Below are 23,495 nucleotides of genomic sequence, written 5' to 3'. Positions count from 1 at the left end.
TGTTAAAGGAGACTCCATCTAGTAGAAATTATAACAATATATTCTTAAAACATAATTTAAAGAGGTTTTACAGCAAAATCATATCTCCTCAGCTTATATCAGTAACAGCAAAATATAGATACAGTAGCAGATACTGGAAAGCATTTATTACTTTGAAGTGCCATACTCAGCGGTGGCAAAACTCTAGAAACATTCCCTTTTAAAAAAAAAATTTATTAAAGTATACTTGATTTACAATGTTGTGTTAATTTCTGCTGTACAGCAAAGTGGTTCAGTTATACATACATATACATTCTTTTTTCATATTCTTTTTCATTATGGTTTATCACAAGATATTGAATATAGTTCCCGGTGCTATACAGTAGGACCTTGTTGTTTATCCATCCTATATATAATAGTTTGCATCTACTAATCCCAAACTCCCAATCCATCCCTCCCCCATCCTCCTCTTGCTGGGCAACCATAAGTCTGTTCTCTATGTCTGTGAGTCTGTTTCTGCAGAAACATTTCCTTTAAAATGAAGAAAAATATGAAGATGATGTGATCATCCCGTTTTAAAAAAATATCTGAGAAGACAAAATAATAAGTACAAATACTGTCAAGGAAAAAGCAAAGTTATCATTTGAACATGGTATTATTACTTGAAAAAAAAAGAGAAATCTATTAAATCTACTAGAAATAATGTTAGGTGGATAGTTACAAGATGTTTAAAATCAATAGACTAGGAACAACTAGATATCCACGTGCAAAGCAATAAAACTGGACTGCTACCTCACACAATACACCAAAATTAACTGAAAATGGATCATAGTTCTAAAAATATGACCTAAAACTGCAGAACTCTTAGAAGAAAATGTAGTAGTAAATTTTTGTGACCTTGAGTTAGGCAATGGTTTCTAAGATATGACAAAATAAAAAATAGATAGATGAGAATTCATCAAAATTAAAAACTTCGAAGGACACCATAGAGAAAGTGAAAAGAAAACACACAGAATGGAACAAAATATTTGCAAATTACATATCTGATTCATTTGATATTCGGAATATATTATTTAATAAACTCTTAAAACTCAACAGTAAAAAAAAAAAAACCCAATTAAAAATGGGCAAAAGACTTGAATAGATTTTTCTCCAAAAAAGATATGTAGTCCCCCTTTGCCCATGATTTCACTTTCTATGGTTGTAGTAAACTGTGGTCAAAAATATTAAATGGAAAATTCTAGAAATAAACAATTCATAAGTTTTAAATTATGTGCCATTCAGAATAGTGTGATGAAATCTTGCTCTGTCCTGCTTCATCCCACCTGGGATCATCCCTGAGTCCAATGTATCCTGCCCATTAGTCACTTAGACTTAGTAGCCTTCTCAGTTATCAGATTGACTGTAGTTTATCGAAGTGCTTGTGTTCAAGCGACTCTTATTTTACCTAATAATGGCCCCAAAGTGCAAGAGTAGTGATGCTGACAATTAGGAAATGCCAAAGAGAAGCTGTGAAGTGCTTCCTTTAAGTGAAAAGGTGAAAGTTCTTGGCTTAATACGGAAAGAAAAAGAATTGTATGCTGAGGTTGCTAAGATCTAGGGTAAGAACAAATCTTCTATCCTTGAAATTGTGAAGAAGGAAAAAGAAATCTGTGCTAGCTTTGCTGTTGCACCTCAAACTGCAAAAGTTGAGGTCACAGTGCATGATAAGTGCTTAGTTAATACAAAAAAAGACATTAAATTTGAGAGAGAGACCACATTCACAAAACTTTCATTACAGTATATTGTTATAATTGTTCTATTTTGTTATTATTGTTGTTAATCTCTTACAGTGCCTGATTTGTAAATGAAGCTTTATCATAAATATGTATGTACAGGAAAAACATAGTATATATAGGGTTTGGTACTATCCAAGGTTTCAGGCATCCACTGGGGGTCTTGCAACAAATACCCCAAGGAGAAGGGAGACAAATGTCTACAAATGGTCAAAAAGCACACAAAAAGAAGCTTGTTGCATTTCAACCCCAAGTGGATATTCTGAGATTCAGTCTTGGCCATCCAGGGTTAATGCAGACCCCACAAGGTAAAGGGCACGACTCCCACAGGACTGTCCTTACTTCAGATGTCAGATCCACTTTGGAGGTCCCAGGCCACCCATACTTCTGACCAACTGGCTATAAATTCAGGGCTTTCCATGACCCCCTTAAGTCCAATAATTCACTGGAATGCCTCACAGAACTCAAGAAAGCTATACTTACAATTAAAATTTTATTATGAAGATTACAGATTAGAAACAACTAATGAAGAGACAGCTGTGGGGAAGAGAAAATAGGAGCGATTGCTAATGGGTTTGGGTTTCTTTGGAGGGTGATAAAGATGTTCTAAAGTAGATGGTGTTGATAGTTGCACTACCTTGTGAACATACTAAAAAACCACTGAAATGTACACTTTAAAAGAATGAATTTTATAGTACGAGAATAATATGTCTATAAAACTGTCAATAGGCTTGGTAAGAGTGAGGAAGTATAATGAAAAAATATCCCATTGAACAATAAGAGCATTAAGAATGAACTTGACAGGCTTCCCTGGTGGCGCAGTGGTGGAGAATCTGCCTGCCAATGCAGGGGACATGGGTTTGAGCCCTGGTCCGGGAAGATCCCACATGCCACGGAGCAACTAAGCCCGTGCGCCACAACTACTGAGCCTGCACTCTAGAGTCTGTGAGCCACAACTACTGAGCTCACACGCCTAGAGCCTGTGCTCCGCAACAGGAGAAGCCACCGCAATGAGAAGTCCGCGCACCGCAACAAAGAGTAGCCCCCGCTCACCGCAACTAGAGAAAGCCCGCGCACAGCAACGAAGACCCAACACAGCCAAAAATAAATAAATAAAATAAATAAATTTATTTAAAAAAAGAAAAGAATGAACTTGACATGAAATATCTTAGGCCTATGTAAGGAATCTACAAATCCTGATCTAGGGTCATAATCAAAGACCTAAATAAATGTTTAGGGCATGTTTCCAGATATTTTGAAATATTGTGAAAAGTAAATTCTTCCTAAATTCACATATAAATTTAATAGTATTCCAAAGGATTTTTTTTGAGGAGGATGTGTCAAAAGTAGTATAAAAATATATGAAAGAGGGACTTCCCTGGTGGTCCAGTGGCTAGGATGGCTAGGACTCCACGCTCCCAATGCAGGGGGCCCAGGTTCAATCCCTGGTCGGGGAACTAGATCCCACATGCCGCAACTAAGGGTCCGCATGCTGCAACTAAAAAAGATCCCGTGTGCCACAACTAAGACCCAGGGCAGCCAAATAAATAAATAAATATTTTAAAATATATGAAAGAATATACAATATAGTATAGTATAAAGATATATATGGAAGAAATAAGTCAATGTAAGTTCATCCATTGTAACAAAAGTACCACTCTTGTGGGGATGCTGATAATGTGTGGGGGCAGGGGATTTATGGGATCTCTCTGTACCTTCCTCTTAGTTTTGCTGTGAACCGAAAACTTCTCTATAAGTATAGGTCGTCCCCGACATAGGGTGGTTCGACTTACAATTTTTTCGACTTTATGAAAGTGCAAAAGCAATAAGCATTCAGTAGAAACCATGCTTAGAATTTTGAACTTTACTCTTTTCCCAGGCTAGCGATCCTTTATCATGATGCTGGGCAGCGAGCTGCAGCTCCCAGCCAGCCTCGTGATCACAATACACTTACAAGCGTTCTATACCCAGACAACCATTCTGTTTTTTACTTTCAGGACAATAGTCAATAAATTAATGCTATATTCCACACTTTATTATAAATATAGGCTTTGTATTAGATGATTTTGCCCAACTGTAGGCTAATGCAAGTGTTCTGAGCACGTGTAAGGTAGGCTAGGCTAAGCCACGATGTTCAGTGGGTAGGTGCGTTAAACGCACTTTTTTTTTTTTTTAAACGCACTTTTGACTTAACAGTATTTTCAAATTTTTTTTTTTTTAATTTGAGAGACACCTTTTTTTTTTTAATTGATTAATTAATTTATTTATTTTTGGCTGTGTTGGGTCTTCATTTCTGTGCGAAGGCTTTCTCTAGTTGTGGCAAGCGGGGGCCACTCTTCATCGCGGTGCGCGGGCCTCTCACTATTGCGGCCTCTCTTGTTGCGGAGCACAGGCTCCAGGCGCGCAGACTCAGTAGTTGTGGCTCACGGGCCTAGTTGCTCTGCGGCATGTGGGATCTTCCCAGACCAGGGCTCGAACCCGTGTCCCCTGCATTGGCAGGCAGATTCTCAACCACTGCGCCACCAGGGAAGCCCCAGTATTTTCAATTTATGATGGGTTTATTGGGATGTAACCCCATCGTAAGTCGAGGAAGATCTGTATATATGGAAGAATACATATGTAAAAATAATGGACATTCTGAAAAAGAGGAGAAGAGGTAACATTAAAGATAATATAGTCTTTAAAAAACATACAGAGGAGGGCTTCCCTGGTGGCGCAGTGGTTGAGAATCTGCCTGCTAATGCAGGGGACACGGGTTCGAGCCCTGGTCTGGGAAGATCCCACATGCCGCGGAGCAACTAGGCCCGTGAGCCACAACTACTGAGCCTGCGCGTCTGGAGCCTGTGCTCCGCAACAAGAGAGGCCGTGATGGTGAGAGGCCCGCGCACCGCGATGAAGAGGGGCCCCCGCTTGCCACAACTAGAGAAAGCTCTCGCACAGAAACGAAGACCCAGCACAGCCATAAATAAATAAATAAATACTTAAAAAAAAAAAACATACAGAGGAGATAAGGGTCATATCAGATACCAAAACACATTATAAAACAATACTGATTAAACGTATAGTATAGGCATAGGACTCACAGACAGAACAACCAATCAGAATGAAAAGTGCAGAAGCAGATTTAAAGTTATTTACAAATTTAGCGTGTATCAATGACAGCATTTCAGTTGAAAAGAGAAAGGATGGATTATTTTATAAGTTTGGGATAATTGCCTAAACAATAGGAAAAAAAAATAAAGTTAGACTCCTACCTCACAGATACAATCAAAAGTTTAGTAGGTTAAAGATTTAAATGTAACAAAAGTTTCTAATGAATCCATTAATTACTAGGAGAAAATACAGTTTCTCTTAGATTATTTATATAATCTTGGGTACAGAATGTCTTTCTTTTTAGCATTGTAATATAGGCAGAATTATAAAGAAAAAAATTGATACATTTGACTACTTAAAAAAAATCTTTATGCCCAGAAAATTAAATTTAAAGTTAAGACAAACCGGATGAAAACTTGTTAGAGTATATATAGTTCTAAATGTAGAATACACACAGATGTATGATAAATATATAGACAGGGCTATTAAAACTCAATAATATAAATATTCGAAGTCAGTATCTTATGTTCAGAGGACATGAACAGACATTTCACAGAGGAAGCAATGTACATGGTCAATAAACATTTTTTTTTAAATTCAGTCTCACTAGAAATCAAACAAATGCAACTAAAAACAAGATCCTATTTTTCATCATTAGATCAGCAAAGATGAAAAAGAATTATATACTCAGGGTGACAAGAGTGTGGGAAAGAGCATTCTCAACCACTGTTGGTGGGAATATAAATTGAAACAATTTAGCAATAAGCGTTTTCAAAAATCTTAAATATGTAACTACTCTTTGATGCAGAAATTCTACATCTAAGAATTTGTCCTAGGGAAATACAAAAAAAGAATTTGTCCTAGGGAAGTAGCCAGTTATTTGTACAAAGATTTATTTGCAAGGATGTCCCTTACACATTGTTTATAAAAGTAATAAAAAAGGAAATAATATAAATGTTTCATAGCAGGATATTGATTAAAGAAGTTATGATATGCCCATACTATAAAATAGTGTGCATCTATGCAATATTTTAATGGTGTATTTATTGACATGGACAATATTTATTACATATTGGTAAGTTAAATTATAACATGGCATGAGTATATTTTATAAAAATTGTAAATGCTACTATATACACTATTTTGGCAAAAGTCTGAAAGAAAATAAACCACCAATGTTGATTCTGGTTTGTTCTGGTGACAGGATTATGGACACTTTTTCATTTATCCCATTTCCATCTTCTCTGTAATTATGTAATAAAATGATGATTAACAAAGAATGACAAAATTCAAAAATCTAAAAGGAAATAAATGGAGAAATAACTATTAAAAAATAAGAGTCCTGAAGACAGAGTCTCTTTGTGACTATATCTCTGAATATAAGTTAGGCTACATGGGTTCTATGAAAAAAAAAAAAAATCCTCTGGACTTCACTAAACGCTGACCTGAAAGGGAGAGAAGCGTCTGAATGTTCTTTGTGAAATCCCACCTGCACGATGCTATTTTAAAAATTGTACTAATGGTCATAAAGGATCTTGAAAGGTGAAGGCTAAATAAATTACAATGACGGAAACGAATTAGCAAAAAGAATCTATGATCTGGGAATTGTTATGTGTATGATAAATCAACTCAGCAACAAAGGCCTGTTTTTTTTAGATGCAGCCACAAAACCCCTGCTGGGGAATTCTTAAGGAGAGCTGCCAAGCTGGCTATTTCATTTCGTGATTTACTCCTCACTTCTTCCAAGAATATGCAGACTGAAATTGGACTGACTGTTGTTATGCATCCTTAAAAAACAAAAATAAATTCTAGCAGAATGGGAGCAAAACTTGGTTCTCTTATTTAACGCATTCAGAGGTCAGTTATAATAAGCAAAGAGACTACTCTTTGTGACAGACAAAAAGATATGGGACCAAACAGACGTAAGGGAGAGTTTTTTCCTCCCACAAATGTGTGTATGATATGTGCAAGGTGCATAAAGCGAGCCCTGGGATAGTCCAATAGCGCACTCGTTACTCTGGGCATTTTCCACTACATTTACCTTTTATATGCTGTGCCTTAACCTACACAAAATGTAGAGAAATTTGCATGATTTGGTTATTTATTATTTGACTATGCGGTTAATGAGGTCTCCTGGTGTCTTAGGTTGGGCACCAGGAAATAGACTCTGAGACAGAGATTTGTGGGTGGGAAGTCTATTGGGAACAACACCTATAAGGGAGCCAGGGGAACAGGACAGGGGCAGAAGTTTGGGCTCAGTTGACCTCATGGGAAGCTCAGGAGGTGGGATGGCTCATCCGAGTTGTCTCATATTGAGGCAAGAGGGCTGGATCTTTGTACTCTCTTCCACTTGTACCTATCACTCACCCCTTTGGAAAGGGGCCTAACCTTAAGGAAGGCTGCTTCCTTCAGGCAAGTCCTTGAGAGGACTCAGCTGAAAGCCATCAGCAGCCAACACTTCCGGCACCTGGGGGTCTCCAACCTGAAGGGGGATCTAGGCTGGGTGCTATGGACTGAATGTTTGTGTCCCCCCTTTTCCAAATTCGTATGTCAAAACCATAATTCCCAATGTGATGGCACTTGGAGGTGGGACATCTGGGAGGTAGTTAGGGTTAGATTAGGTCATGAGGGTGAAGCCCCCATCATGGGATTAATGCCTTTATAAGAAGAGGAGGAGACACATGAGATCTCTCTCTGTGTGAACGAACCAAGGAAAGGCCATGTGAGAACGTAACCAGGAAGAGAGCTCTCACCTGTACCTGGCCATGCTGACACCCTGATCTCAGACTTCCAGCCTCCAGAAACCTGAGAGATAAATGTTTGTTGTTTAAGCCACAGTGGTAATTAGTTTTGGCAGCCTGAAATTTTTAAGATACTGGGCATTGCAGCAAACACTACAGACAGTAATACCCTGACTTCTATTAACAGTGGAACATTTCTCAACTCTGTCCTGCTCAGGTAAAACATGAGAGGCAAATTAATAGTTGAAGGTAGAATTCTTAAGAAAGCAGTTCTGCATTTTAATCAAAAAGTATTTATTTGACTTCGAGAATGGTAAAGTAGGAGTAATTGTTACTCTCCACCTCTTGCCCTGTTATCAATCCAGGTTATGTAGTAAGTTATTCTGTTAATAAAGAAGTGAACTTAGTATCCAAGAGAAAAATTTGAATTATATTTGTTTCCCTCTGTTTCTGTGACTGTCACTTTTCCATCTTATTTGGAAGACTAAAAAGGCCACTTAGGGACTTCCCTGGTGGCGCAGTGGATAAGACGCCGCACTCCAAATGCAGGGGGCCTGGGTTCGATCCCTGATCAGGGGACTAGATCACACATTCATGCCGAAACTAAGAGTTTGAATGCCACAACTAAGGAGCCCGAGTGCCGCAACTACGGAGCTGGCAAGCTGCAACTAGGGAGCCCGCCTGCCACAACTAAGACCTGGTACAACCAAATAAATAAATAAATAAATAAATAAATTAATTAATTAAAAAAATAATTTTAAAAAGGCCACTTAGGGTAGGCTGCTTACATTTCATAATAAATAGTGAAAAATTTTTTGTTTGTCTTTCTTTTTTCTTTTATTGGCCATACTGCTCAGCTTTGGAGATCTTAGTTCCCTGACCAGGAATTGAACCTGGGCCCCAGCACTGAAAGTGCCAAGTCCTAACCACTGGACCTCCAGGGAATTCCCAATAGTGAAAAAGCTTTGATTTGAGTTTTATCTTGAAAAGTGAAATAAAAATTGTGAAAGTATATTTACTTTATATTTACCAAAATGTAGGCTATAATGATAACTACAGGCTTACTCTTAGAACTAAGAACAAGTCAAATGACTGACTGGAATTTTTGGACATAATTTTTTCCAACAAAATCTTATAATAGCACAAGTGACATTTTTCCTTTGTATTTTATTTGTGCAGCATGACAATGAAGATGGACATTTAACAAAATGCTTGAGGGTTTTATTAATTTTCCCACAGTCTCTCAGTCCTTTAGTTAAAACTCATGGGGAGTTGAACTCATCTTTAGAAACATCTCTGCTGTCTTAATTCTTCTGGATGTTTCTCTCTAGTTGTGGGCATTTCCACTTGGACATCCAAGAGACATATCAGTCTTCACGAGTCCAAAACAGACCCTTGGTTCTCAATTTTCCCTGCCCCTTCCCCACCTCTACTCCATTTTCTCTCCTCCAGCTGCCCAAGACAAATATTAGGAATTATCCTTGATTTCTTTTTTTTTTTTTCTTCTCTCACATGCAACATCCAATCCATCAGCAAGTCCACCTGGCTCTGCACCCCCAACCTGACTCCTTCTCACCACCTCCACTGCTTCCTTCCAGAGCCAGCCACCATCTACACCTGCCCAACCAACTTCACCACCTTCCTAATGGTCTCCCAGCTTCTACTCTTTGTCTCTACAACTACTCTCCACAGAGCAGCCAGAGTGATTTTTAAATGTATTCATTTTTATTAGGTACAACATTTACATGGTTCGAAGTTCAACACACTATAAAAAGATAGGCCCAGAGAACTCTATAACCTACTCCTGCATCCCTCACCCCAACTCTCTAATGATATTTATTTCCATTGGTATCTTTTTTTTTTAATCCTTCTAGGATTTTTAAGGCAAATGCAAGCATATGCAAATATATCTCTCACCTTATTACATAAAAGGTAGCCTACTATAGAGACTATTCTACAGTGTTCTATATCTTGCTTTTTTTCACTTACCAATACATCCTAAAGCTCTTTTCATATTAGCACATAGAGATCTTCCTTATTTGTTTTTCCCGCTGCTTATCATATCATCGTTTACTTAACCAGGTACCTTTCGCTGAACAAATAATGCAACAATGAAAAACTTCATACAGGTGTCATTTCATGCATGTGGAGCTGCATCTATGGGATAAAATCACAGAAATACAGTTGCAAAATCATGTATTTTAGTGTATTTGCCAGTTTCAAAATGAAAATTTTAGAGATAAATCTGATTGTCACTTGCCCTGCTTATAGGCCTCCCCCAATTCCCCATCCCAATCAGAATAAAAACAAAAAGCACTGAGACCCACAAGGCCATCCCTAATCTTAATCCTAAACAAGGCCTTTGCTTACCTCTTCAATGTCAATGTCTTTTCCCCTCTTTCACTGTGGACTAAGCTCATTGGCCTTCTTTCATCTATCTCATAAAATTATCTTTCGTGAGACGTGCAATTTCACTTTGTAGTTGATTTCCATTGTGTTTGGACTGTATTGTCAAATATGTGTAAAAATCCAGTCATCAGCTCTAGACTTGACAAAGAAATTGACCCTAGAAGGGGAGGATAGATGTTAATGTTTAATGGGGATGGGTATTTATAAGCAGTCATTTGATAAGTAAACGTTTCTAAGTTATGATGAATTTTACTCTCCTTCATAACTTCAAACTTCAGGGATTCAGATAATGAATGCTGAGATAATGAGGACTTTCTATCATTCTGTAGCTGTGTGACCACAGATCCCAGACACATAAAGGTGGAAGTCTAACCTTACATAGAAATCCAACACGGTCGGAAAAGAACAGTGGGCTGGAAATGGCAAGCGCTGTGTTCTGCCACTAAGTAAGCTGTGGGAGCTTAGGCGGCCCATTTCATCTTTCTCTGCCTCATTTTATATGTATGAAAAGGAAGAAAATGGAATTCATCATGAGTCTCAACCTTTTCAGTCCCCAGGGATTCCTTTTATTACCCCCACTCATTTTTATAATATGTTGAGAAATTTTATCTACCGAAAGTTATTTGTTATAATTTATGTTACCATGTTCATTGTTCACTGTTAGCATGTTCATTGTTAATTTATCAACACTATATATAATTTTGAATTCTGCTTAGCATTAAATAATCAGCTGCTGTTGGTTGACCCAAAGCAAAGAAATTCATATGTTCATTTGCCTGTGTAGCTCTATCTTGTTTAATTCCTAAGGCTGGGAATCTCAGGACCTACATGACTGTAAGTTTCTTTACCAGTCTGGGAGTCAACGTCATGTATATAATCATCTAGCCCAGAGGATTTTTATTTTTATTTTAAAATTTTTTATTATTTATTTATTTATATTTTCGCGGCACTGGGCGGCTTGTGGGATCTTAGTTCCCTGACCAGGGATTGAGCCCGGCCCTTGGCAGTGAAAGCATGGAGTCCTAACCACTGGACTGCCAGGGAATTCCCTAGTCCAGAGGATTTTTAGATGGTGCCCCACAGAGCCCTGGGGCTCAGAGCTGAAGTGAGGGTAGGGAAGGAGGAGGCGAAGCAAGGAGTCTTAGGGCCCCCACACCTATTTTATCTAGAGTACCTCCACTTTTTTTCTGTCCTGTATATTGTGTTCTGCCTAGGATTTTGTTTGAAGAAAGGGTTTAAACTATTAAAAATCATTTGAAAAATACATCAATCAAACTCGATTGTATAGATGAAGATAATGAGGCTCAGAAAAGTTCAATGAAATTTGCCCAAGGTTACAGAGCTAATTAATGGCCAAATACTCATTCAGTCAATCAACACATACTTATTGAACATTGTGGAAATAAAAATTATAAATATAAAACTTTGATTCAGTCTTGGTCTAAAAACAATCTATGGGTCACCATGATGTTTGATCAGAAGCATTAGGATAAAAGAATCTTCTTTTCTTTTTTTTAATTCAATGGGGTTTTTTTTGGCCGCGCCCCGTGGCTGGCGGGTTCTTAATTCCTCGACCCGGGATCGGCAGTGAAAGCGTGGAGTCCTAACCACTGGACCACCAGGGAATTCCCTAAAGAATCTTATTTTCATGAACTGGTGGAGAATTGACATTAATGTGCATGCTACTCCTGTTTGGTAAGAAAAGGAAGAGAGGGCAGAAGAATATCTGCATACTGGTGACCGCGGGAGAGCAATGAACAAAGAGTCCTGTTAGAAGACAGGCCAGGTGGGGTAAAGGTCTTATTTCAGTTTAAATTCCTAAGGGTTCTGTCTCTGACTGTCACACTATTGCTATTTTTTAGTGTCACAGAGGAGGAGCCAAGAGCCCTGCCTCTCCAAGATTATCTATAAGGTTTTTATTTCATTTCCCAAATTAAGCATGTTATTACCGCTAAGCTTGGAAAAACCTGTGGCTATGGGAAATGTGTTAATTTAATCTATAAGATATATTTGTAATAAAAGTCAATTGATTGAATTTGTTCAACTTAAGCTGGTAATAAATTCTCTGGCCTTATGATAATTTACCTACGATGGGGTGTTAGGTATGTTCTGTTTTTAGGCCAAAAACTACAGGCTCTCTGGTTCTAGCTTTCTCCCTGCAAACTATTTGAAATAAAGCGTGTCTTTGGCAGATTCAAAGACAAATGTACCACAAAGCCTCATTCTTTCTCAGCACCAATCAAGTCAGCCATTCTTCTAGGCATTGAGGATACAGCAATGAACATGTGGAAAGAGTTTCCTGCTTCCATGGACCAGAATTTGTTCTCTTGGTTTCTGGTCCAATGCTGTTTCTGCTACACTATGCAGACTGAAGACTCATTCTGCTCTTTTGCAAATACTTGTCATTACAGAGTGTGCTTATGTCTCCCCCATGTTATTTATTCATTTATTCCACAAATATTTATTGAGTAGCTTCTATTACCAGATTATGCTAAGTGCGAGGCATCCTGATATGAATTAGCTCTCAAGGTGCTCACAGACCTATGGAACATAGACTTGTAAACAAATTTCAAACCAGCATAATAACTACGATGGAGGGAGAGGAACAAGGTACAGACACACTACACAGCTGGAACTGATTAACTCCCTCTGGCATGATATCCAAACTTGGATTTGAAAAGTTAATAGAGGTTTCCCAGGCAAACCAATGACGGTGGGAGTAGGAATGGCATATACAAAGGTACAGAAGAAACAAGAGAGAACATGCACATTCTCAGAACTATTTGCTCTTTGGTATTGATGGAGTTTGAAGCACAAAGTGGACGGGAGGCAGGAAATTGATGGAATCTCTATGTAATGGCCTCTGTTTTCTCTGTGAGTGAAGAGAGAGCATTTTTGGAGACTAAGGGAGGCAGAGGCTGGTAGGAAGTTTGAAGAGAGGTTTAAAAGAGCTGCTGAATTGTTTATAAAATAGAAAGGATTAGGGAAAAAACAGAAGGTCCATTCATGGGAGACTGGCCTGATAGATTAGAGTTCACTCGTGCAATGGAATACTATGCAGCCAGGAAAAAATATATAGATACTGATATGAAAAGATCTACAAGATATCTTATTTAGTGAAAAGAAGCAAGATGCAGAACTGTGTGTACTACTTTAACTTTTGTGTAAAAGGCAGTAGGAAATTAAAAATATTTCCTTACATGCATAAAATATCTCTGGAAGAATGCATGAGAAAGAGATAGCTTTGGTTGCTCATGGTAAGGGAAGCTTGATGGTTGGGTTACATTGTAGGGGGGAACACTTTACACTGTGTAGTTTTTATTTATTTATTTATTTGGTTGCACTGGGTCTTAGTTATGGTAGGCGGGCTCCTTAGTTGCAGCACATGGGCTCCTTAGTTGTGGCATGTGAACTGTTAGTTGCAGCATGCATGCAGGATCTAGTTCCCTGACCAGGGATCAAACCCGGTCCCTGCATTGGGAGCGTGGAGTATTATCCACTGTGCCACCAGGGAAGTCCCCTACACTGTATAATTTTGAATTTTGGATCACAGTAATGTGTTATCTATTCAAAAATAATTTAAAAGTGAAATCTCTAAAATCTTTTTAATAAAATGAAAAGGAATAGTTTCTTAGGACAACGGAAGATAAAACTAAATTTTGGCGTCAAGGCTATGTTCCTCTGGAACCTGGTACTTATGCCTAACTTGAGGAAATGCAAAGGGAAATCTTTATTTTCATTAGCGGAGCCTATTTGAGAAAGGTGATTTGGTTGAATTATGGGGATCAGAGCTGTAGAGAGTCTATAGAAAAACCTAACCAAGGCTTCTGGCTTGGCTTCTTGCAGCCCAGGGTCTCCAACCATGGCTTCTGCAGCTTATTTACAACATCTCTTTGGTTACATCCAAGCAGCCCCTCAAGTTCCTTTACTGCACTTCTTGGTGCAAAACCATGTTGCACAAAGTGAATTAAAACAGAACTTTGCTCTTCAGGAGCTAGGAAGTTAAAGGACCCTGATTATTTCATAATGTGTGAACAAATAACGAACAGGACTAATTTTTGCCTGTGGATTGTTGTATCTGGTTCATTCTCTCACAAGCAAACCCTTTTATCTCTAAGCAAGTATATAAAGAAATGTTCTGGGTGTCCGACAGCAAGCCTGTGAAGTACTGTCTACGGGCCACATAACATCAGGGAATGAGGATGCAGGGATGACCAATCTGTCATCCCTGGTGTCTGGGACCACACGGGGCAATGACAGAGACATGAAGAGAACGCTGGAATAAAATGTGGTCCTTGCTATCAGGGAGGCATGAACGGAATTCTGTGGGAGCCCAGAGGTAGGAGCAAGTAACTCTGCTTGGAAAGTTAGGAAGGGCTTCATGGAGGAGAAAATATGTAACCCAAGTCTTAAATAAGGAGTTGAAGTTGAGGGAGGTTGAGAAAGACATTCCAAGCATGGAGAATACAGTGGGCAAAGGCAGTGAAGATCAGAGTAACATGGTGTGTTCATGGGACACCAAGCAGCTTGCTCTGACTCCATGGCAGCTGCTTTTCAGGGAGTGGCAAGTGTCCGGGCTGGAAAGGAAGGTCCGGACAGGGTTATAAAATGTCTTGCGTGCCTGGCGAACAAGTTTAGACTTTGTCGTGTCAGTAAAACGCCATGTTCTCAGTCAACAGGCTAATTCGGTACTTTGCCATTACTCTCTAACCTGTTTTAAGCAGGTCGTCCTTCTGTTGGCTTCCATAGTCTTGTTGGACACAGAACAGGGATGTGGAAGGCAGGTTGGTAAACAGTGTTATCTTCCCCGTTCTTCCTTTTTATTCTTCTCTCACATCTAATTAGTCATCAAAGTCTATTCTGTCACAAATGCTTTCTTTGTTTTTTCCTTGGATCAACCATTTAGTAAGCATTTACCTGTGGCAGGTACTGGGCTAAAGGCTTTATACACACCATCTTATTCAACCTTCAAATAGCCCTGTGAGGTCACGTTTTAGTCAGTGTTCTTGGTAGCAGGCAGCAGATGTCTTAAGTAGGAAAGCAATTTACTGGGAAGTTATCAGGCAACTCACAGAATTTATAGGAAGGTGGAGGACTAAGTTCAGGGAAGAGCCAAGGGAAGAAGCAGAGTACAAAGTTGGGATCCAACCTCAGCTACAATTCCCAGGACATGCCCCGCCATGCCTCTGGATGCTAATCTCACCGCAGAGACTTCGAAGATTCTCAAGCTGACCACAGTGCCTTTGCATCACTACCCCCCAGCACAGAGAGGAGGGAGAGCATCAACTGGCTCTACTCAAAGCATGAGGAACGGCTTCCCTTTTGTGGCTTCCCAATCCCATTGGGATTCATTCAAATTAGGAAGGATGTCTAGATAATGCACTTCAAAAATGACAAACACCCGTGAGTGCATTTTGTAGATGAGGGAATAGCCTTATAGCAGGTAGGTTAGGTAGTCAAGTAACTCAGCTAGTCAGTGGGGGAGCCAGGCTTGGAGCCCGAGTCAGCTTGTTTGCAAAGCCCACGGTGTGATGCAGTCCTCTGCATTGCCTTCTCTAAACCATCCCAGCTCCATTTCACAGCCCACACACCAGTCCACGCTCCTGTCACCTCGTCTGCATTACCGCCTCCTACCTGATCTCCCTGCTTTGTGCTCCCCCGTCTCAGTTCATTCTCTACACAGTTGCTAAGATAATATTTTTTGAGTACCATCCACATTACATCAACCACTTGTTTAAAAATCCGTGACTCACCCCTTCGAGAGCCTTTCCCGATTAATATCATTCCACGCCGATCACTCAGTAATCAGTGAAATAACGTTGCTACAGTGCTATCACAGATGCATAATTTATACTACACTAGGTTATATTATGCATAGTCTCTAGCTATTCCATTGATGTGTGACTCTGCTAAGGTCGGACAGCCTGTCTTCTGCTGCTTTTGCGACTCTAATGACAGATACTAGCATCTAACACCTTGACTGTCTTCTAACTGAATCCTGGGGCCCTTCAGGAGAGTTGTGGTACTATCATCAATGTTATTATTTGCAGAGCACTTCTCATTGGCGAATTCATTATTAGTTTCCCTGACATTTCCCAATTGCTTCCTGTGTTTCTCTGCCATATACTGTACCCTACCTAGAGTTAAGTGTGTTACAAAATTGCTAATAATGCTAACAATTTTATTTCAGCTTTTGGAAATGTTTCTTTACTCCACCCCCAGATACTGTAAGTTGAGGAAAGGTAAAAAGTGGTATATTTTTTCTTTGAGCTGGGAGGTGAGAGGAAATATTATTTAGAGCATGTCCCTCCTTTCCAATTAGGAATAATAAAGGTTATATAAACATGGAGCACCACATGCAATTAGGGAATCTGCCTGGCCAGGTGACCAGCTTGAGGTTCCTATAGGAAAGCCTCTTGCCTGGTTCCTGAATCGCTTTCATATGGCAGAGGGCATCATTACAACTAATAATGCTCTGGACTCTCAAAAACCTCTAGATCCCTCTAAATCCAGATCAAGGAGGCCAAGGACCAGAGCATTGTAGGTGTTTTACCTCCCACCTGCCTGTGCTCCAGTCTCTAGCAACTTTTGAAGACTTGTCTCTTTCTTGAGTTTATGACATCAGAAGAGGTCATACCTACACACACAACTTGAGGATCGCTCCCACCAGTAGAATGAACAAAACTCAGAATTTATTTAAACAATATACATATATGCTGTGGTCTCTTCATAGACATCAAGAGGAAGGATAAAAAGGTTAGGGTTTCTGTTCTCAAGGGGTTAACCTTCTGTATGGGGAGACAAATCTATTAAACATACAATTGATGAATAAGGGGATGAGGCAATAAAGTAAGTCTATACTGGGGATAAGAATGGCACATGGAAGGGAGTAATCCACTCTGTTTGGTGGCGGGGCGGGGGTGTGGATACCCAGAGGCCTTACAGAGGATGAAACGCTTGAGCTAAGACTGAGGAAAGAGTAAGAATTTGCCAGACAGATGAAGTGGGGAAGAACATTCTAGGAAGAGAGCAGAGAGGTGTACCATGGGACGAAAGGCTTAGGTTATTATCAGGTATCTTGGATTCTGAAGATGCTTATTCAGCACCCATTCTTTCCTTCTCTGCAAATTTCCTAGACAGGGGGTTGAGTGTAACTGACCTCACTCCCGGCTCCAGGGATGGGTCCTGATTGGCCTTAGCCAGCTGGCATAATCCACTCCCCTGTCATAGCTGGTTCCCAGAAAGGCAGGTCCTCCAGGCCTAAGAAAATCAGCCATGGCATTCCTCAGGTATATTAGTTCAGGGCTGGATATGTCCAATCAGAAAGAAGCCCAGGACTTTGGCTTGATGGTTGGGGAAGAGGAAGCATGTAAACCTGAGAGCTGTTAGTTTCCACTTTGTTATTTCAAGGGGAGCCAACCAGAGGAGAAGGATGTCACATGGAGCTAAGGGAATTGCAGAGAAATGGAGCCAAAAGACCTGAACAAACTCCGACCGGAGATTAAGTGGAGCCTTGTGTTCCCTTCATTCTTTGAAAAATCAAGTCAGATTTTTTGTTACTTGCAACTAAAATCATTTTACCTGATGCAGTGTCACTGGGTTTGAGTTTGGAGGGGGTAGAGGGTGGGGAATGAATGGGCTGGAGAGGTAGGCATGGGCCAGACGATGAGTATAGTTTCAACTCGAGAGACAGGGAAAGCTCTCAAAGGTTTCAGGCCACGTTAGGGAGTAACAGGATCTGATGTGAGTTTTACAAAGATTTCTCCAGCAGCGATGAGAAGCGTGGCTTCAGGGGAACACGTCTGGGGCCGTGAGAACAGGAAACCATGACACATTGCCGCTTCCTTCATCATTCCATTCAAGGGTGTATGTTCTAGCTCCTTTTTGCACGAATCTCAAAAGGGAATCAGATTTTTAAAAATACTTAATCTGTGAACATACGAAATAGGATATAAATTCTTCAGGATTTTATACCTGGGAAGTAAGGATGTATGTTTTAGATGCCCACAAAATTCTTCAGGGATTGAATGTAGGAGATCAAAGCTGGGTTTTACTATTTGGGTTATCAGTAATATGTTGGCCTCCTTCTGTTTCTCGGTTGAACTTCCAATTTGTTCTATATTCCCTCTTAACTCTTTTTATTTATTTGTCAGTGCAGTCTTTTTTTCTCATTGTTTTGAGTTTTTTGTTTTTGCTTTTTTCTCCCTAGAGACAGGATGGCAGTTGAAGAAAGAAAAACGTTGAGTCAATTGGCACAAAAGCCCTTTTCCCATGGTATCTCTTCTCTTGAGGGGAATTAACCTGATCCTAACCAATTTTACTCAAGAGGAGGCATCTTTGATAACAAATATTTGTCCCAATCTCTCTGGCCTCCTGTTATTAATTGCCAAGTAAATTCTATTGATAGGAGCCATGTGCGTATGTGACTCTGTTCCATTTCACTGGAAACTGTTCTGTAAAGATATTAAGATTTAGTTAATCTTTCTGCTTGCTTGTCATTGCTGAGCTTCCTCTTCATGCCTTGCACTGTGCTTGATACTGGGGACAGTACAATAGGAGAGGAAAGCTGAGTCTCTGCTTAAAAAGGGCTTGTAGTATAAATTCTGATGATGGGAAGTGCTTTTCCTAAAACCAAGTCAATGAGGCCTAAGCAATAACAGTGGTTCATATCTAAGATGGCTGTGTTATGTTGATCCTTAAACTTATGAGAGGTTTGAAAAAGCGTGATCAGACATATACAAAGAGTTTCAGATGCCATTCTGCCAGGACTCCAGTGACATTAGAATTTTGGTCATTGACCACTGACTTTCAGTCAAGGTCTTTGCGGATAAAGATGATCTCATTCTTTGTTAACAGAATCGTTTCTCTCCCTCATGTGCATAATTTTAGATGGAAAATGGAGCCAAAAGCAGGTACTTGTAGAAAAATGTGTTATCCCCCAAAGTTGCCACAATACACAAAATGTCCATTCTGTAAAGAACTGTAGTTATATGTGAGAGTTAGAGATTGTTTCCTCCAAATGAATAAACCATTTTGCCCAAATGGCAATAAATTTCACCTCTCCCCCATTTCACTATTTCCTATGGGCGATATTCATTCTCCAAAGTTCTCATTTAATTCCTTCTTACACTTTTTTTTTCTTTTTTTTGGCCGTGCCATGTGGCTTGCGGATCTGCGGATCTTAGCTCCCCAACTAGGGACTGAACCTGGGCCCTCGGCAGTGAAAGTGCCGAGTCCCAGCCACTGGACCACAAGGGAATTCCCCCTTCATACATTCTTTTAAACATTATTTGATGTAGGAGATTTACAGCAAAACTGACTGCATACTTGTGCACCAGAACCCGAGCATAGTCCTGACCTTTATTTTTAAACCAAAATCTTTTCACATCAACTCCTCTTCTCTGCTTGCTCACTGGACTCTAGAGCCAGTGACCCTCTAATGATAAAACCAAGATATGAACCAAACTGAGCTCTGTCCTTGACTTTGCAAGGGAGTTAATCACATCCAGAGCCTGGCTCAGAGCAGGCACTGAACAAATATTTGCTGGATAAAAGAGTAAATGAAGATAATGTCTAAGGAGTTGTGAGTTAGTTTGAGTTTTCTTGAGCTAAACTGAGGACTCTGGCAGATTTAAGACCCTTGAATGACAAGCTGAGGAGGTTATATTCTCATTTCTGCTTTCAGTCAGCAAGTTTTTGAGACCCACCCTGCTCTAGGAATAATAGTCTCACTTCCTCTTGACCAAAGGCACTTGGGGTTCCTCTGCTCTTGGGTTCCTAAGGAGCGAGTTCACTGGTCAGTCCCTGCCGCTTGCTTCAGCCCAGGTCAGGGCTAGTGTAAGGGCGGGTCTGCAGTGGCATCAAAGTTATTAGTAAAGAGAAAGCCAAGAAGGAACAGAAACATACACTCTCTTCCTCCTTCTCTTTTCTTTCACTATTTCACCTTAACTGTCACCATTTCCCAGGAGTGGGTTCCCCCTCCCACTTCATTCTACCCTGTCCTCCTAGTTCCTCTGCAGAAAATTCCAGCAGAGTTGGTTTTCCTTTGAAATATAGATGACCCTAATTCCTGTTTATTGCTGGCAGGAATGCAAAATGGTACAGCCACTTTGGAAGACAGTTTGGCAGTTTCTTACAAAAATAAACATACTCTTAGCATACAATCCAGCAGTCTGGCTTCTTGGTATTTATCCAAAGGAGTTGAAAACTTAAGTCCACACAAAAACCTGAACACGGATGTTTACAGCGGCTTTATTGATAATTGCCAAAACGTGGAAGCAACCAAGATTCAGTAGGTGAATGGTACATTCAGACAATGGAATATTATTCAGACAATTCAATATTATTCAGTGCTAAAAAGAAATGAGCCATCAAGACATGAAGGAACTTTAAAAAACATGTTACTAAGTGAAAGAAGCCAATCTGAAAAGCCTGCACACTGTATGATTCCACCTATACGACATTCTGGAAAAAGCAAAACTATGGAGGCAATAAAAAGATGAGTGGTTCCTGGGGTTGGGCGGCGGGGAGGGTGAATAGGCAGAGCACAGATGACTTTTAGGACAGTGAAACTATTCTGTATGATACTATAGTGATGGATACATTTCATTATATTTTTTATTTTTATTATTATTATTTTTTTGGCCGTACTGCACAGCTTGTGGGATCTTAGTTCCCCGACCAGGGATCGAACCCACACCCTGGGAAGTGAAAGCAGGGAGTCTTAACCACTGGACCGCCGGGGAATCCCCTATACATGCCATTACATGTTTGTCCAAACCCATAGAATGTACAACACCAAGAGGGAACCCTAAGTTAAATGATGGACTTTGGGCGATAATGATGTGTCATTGTAGGTTCACCAGTTGTAACAAAGGTACCACTCTGGCAGGGGAGGCTGCGCGTATATGGGGACAGGGGAGATATGGGAAATCCCTGTACTTTCTGCTCAATCTTGCTGTGAACTTAAAATTGCTCTAAAAAAATAAAGTCTATTAAAAACATACATAGATGGGTAGTTAGATGATACAGCTGTAGATGTAGATATAGATACAGATATAGATATAGATATAGATACAGATATAGATATAGATATAGATATAGATATAGATATAGAAATGAACTTTACTTCAGACCTTTCAGTACATGAAAACCTATTTTTAGCCCAAGGTTTCCTGGGCTAAAGAGGACTGGGGAGGATTGAAGAGGAAGACTAAGGAAAAAGCCTTGCAAAAGCCTTGTGCTTGCTTCCAGCACAGGTAAGCAGGCGAAAAATCACAGGCTGTTTTCTGTTACTCAATGGGCACCCGCCCCCCCCCCCAAAAAAAAAAAGACATTGGTCTGATCAGAAACATTAGGTACTACCAGTGGAAGAGCATGCAGGCTGGCTAGTCTCTCATTCTGGGAAAGGAAAGGCAATGGGAGATGGGCCCCGTGGTTGGAGACCCAGCCCTCTGTATCTCGGATCACTTTTCCTGTACCCTTCCATTGGATTCCCAGGTCTGTGATTCCCGGATTACCCTAGACACCAAGGGCCACCTGCATTAGAATCACCTGAAATGCTTTATAAAAAGTCAGATTCTCAGGTCAAGCTCCCAGAAAACCAAATTCAGCCATTCAGGGATAGGATCCAGGAATTTTCCAGAAGTTCCCAAGGCACTCAAGTGCAGCCAGGTTTCAGAAGCAAAAAACCCTTGTTGCCGAGGGGGTCCTAGTGCCTGCTGCTGGGGAGGGAATGGGGAAGGAAGGGAGGGGGAAAACAAATGGAGGGATGTTTATCTGATGTTCCTGGATGTAATTTAAAAGATATTCTTCTGGAGAAGCATCATTCGTCACGGAAGTCCTATGCCAAGGGACTGCTAGTTTTGCACTGGAGGGATTTTGTGAGCCTGCCTGGGACCCACCAATGCATATTTGAGTCAGCAAGAAAATTCAGAGTTCAAAACAATGAATGCTAGACTTCCAATAAGTGTGGACTTCCAATACAGATGGAATCTCTATTCTCAGATTTTTGCCCTTTGAAAAGTTGGGACTTCTGCTGCAAGATGTTGTGGCCCTGACTTGTGACCCAGTTCTGATCATTAGATTTCTCCTTTGTTGTGAGACTAAGTCGTCATTGCCACCCCTTTTCTTCTGTCCCCATGTTTTCCCTGTGGTCCCCTTCCAAGTCCTTCTCAGCTTTCCCCTCTTCCTTTAGAGTAGCTACTTGCCAGATGCTGGCCTCTTCCTTCAGATGAATGATCTTATTCTTGTTTCACAACAACTCTGTGAGTTTGGTGCTGTAATGTTACAGATGAAGAAAGGGGGGCTCCAACAGAATCAGTGACTTGCTAAAGGACACACTGGTAAGTGGCTCTACTCCCACCTTGCCCCCTAGTTTTGACACCTACGACCCTGTCTAGGCCTCCTGCTCAGAACACCAGTCCTTCAGGCCCGGGCCCTACCTTGCTTTCCTAAGTTGTCACCTCAGATTTGAATGCCCTGCTCTTGAACCCAAGTCTGGAGGTGGGTGCACAGCTGCCTCTCCGATGTCCTCGCTGCTCACTGACTGCCTCTGGCTCTCACACCAGTATCCCAGACCCCTCTTGCTAAGTGTGGGTTTCGTCTGATGAGGCCGGATCCCCAGATCCCTGCTGCATTAGGGAAAACCCAGTTCTTCTCCTGTGTTTCTCCTTTACTCTCACACAACTTCTGCATGCACACTTCTGACACCAGATGTGTGGGGTTATTCTCCCATCAAGCAATTCTCTGACACCAGCTGGGTGTCCTATACTTTAATTCAATTCTGACACTGTCTACCCGGAGAAAGCACCAGTTCCCACAGGTTAAGGGCTCAGTCCCATGAGACTGCCCCCCACTTCAGATGCCAATTGCAAGTAGTAGGTCTCCAGGTCACCCCCACTTCTGTCCAATTTGGCTATAAATCAGAGGTTCCCACCACCCCCTCCTCTAATTCAACTGATTTGCTAGAACGGCTCACAGAACTCAGGGGAACACTTATGTTTACCAGTTTATTAAAGGATCTGATAAAGGATACAGATGAAGAGCCAGATGAAGAGATACATAGGATGAGGTCTGGGAGGGTCCAAAGTGCAGGAGCTTCTGTCCCTGTGGAGTTGGGGTCCATCACCCTCCTGGTGTGAATGTTCTCACCAGCCTGGAAGCTCACTGAACTCCCTACCCTTGGGATTTTGTGGAGGTTCCACTTCCAGCCCCTCTCCCCTCATGGGGGGCGTGTGGAGGGGGGCAGTGCATCTGCAAGCTTCTAATCATAGCTTGGTTTTTCTGGTGACCAGCGCTCATTAGAACAAGAGACGCTCCTAGTGCTCTTATCACTTAGGAAATTACAAGGGTCTTCAGAGTTCTGTGTCAGACACCAGGGCAGAGACCAATGTATACGCTTCTTACTATTTACACCTGCTCAGTTTTCTATTGCCAGACTAGATTGCTGAGGATGAGCCAGAAAAATACATGCTGCTTACTATTAGAAAAAGCTTTG

General features: G+C 40.7%; 1 long non-coding RNA gene across 5 annotated transcripts in view; it reads right to left on the bottom strand.

Moving 5' to 3' along the window:
* LOC309615706 overlaps positions 1-23,495 on the bottom strand; it is a 43,989-nt gene that overhangs the window by 12,442 nt on the left and 8,052 nt on the right. For 2 of the 5 annotated variants that reach the window (XR_014236994.1, XR_014236995.1), the window contains exons 2-3: positions 9,959-10,154; positions 9,578-9,745 (exon numbers count right to left, since the gene is read on the bottom strand). This is a non-coding gene — a long non-coding RNA (uncharacterized lncRNA). Of the gene's footprint in view, positions 1-37; positions 7,653-8,735; positions 9,746-9,958; positions 10,155-23,495 lie in introns of those variants that run through there. The other 3 variants (XR_014236993.1, XR_014236996.1, XR_014236997.1) reach the window with 3 other exon arrangements.

The sequence above is a fragment of the Balaenoptera borealis genome (assembly GCF_965194805.1).
Source record: "Balaenoptera borealis genome assembly, chromosome: 18".
NCBI classification, from domain to species: Eukaryota; Metazoa; Chordata; class Mammalia; order Artiodactyla; family Balaenopteridae; genus Balaenoptera; species Balaenoptera borealis.
The sequence above is the reverse complement of the archived record's forward strand: the minus strand, read 5'-3'. Positions and strand labels throughout refer to the sequence as shown.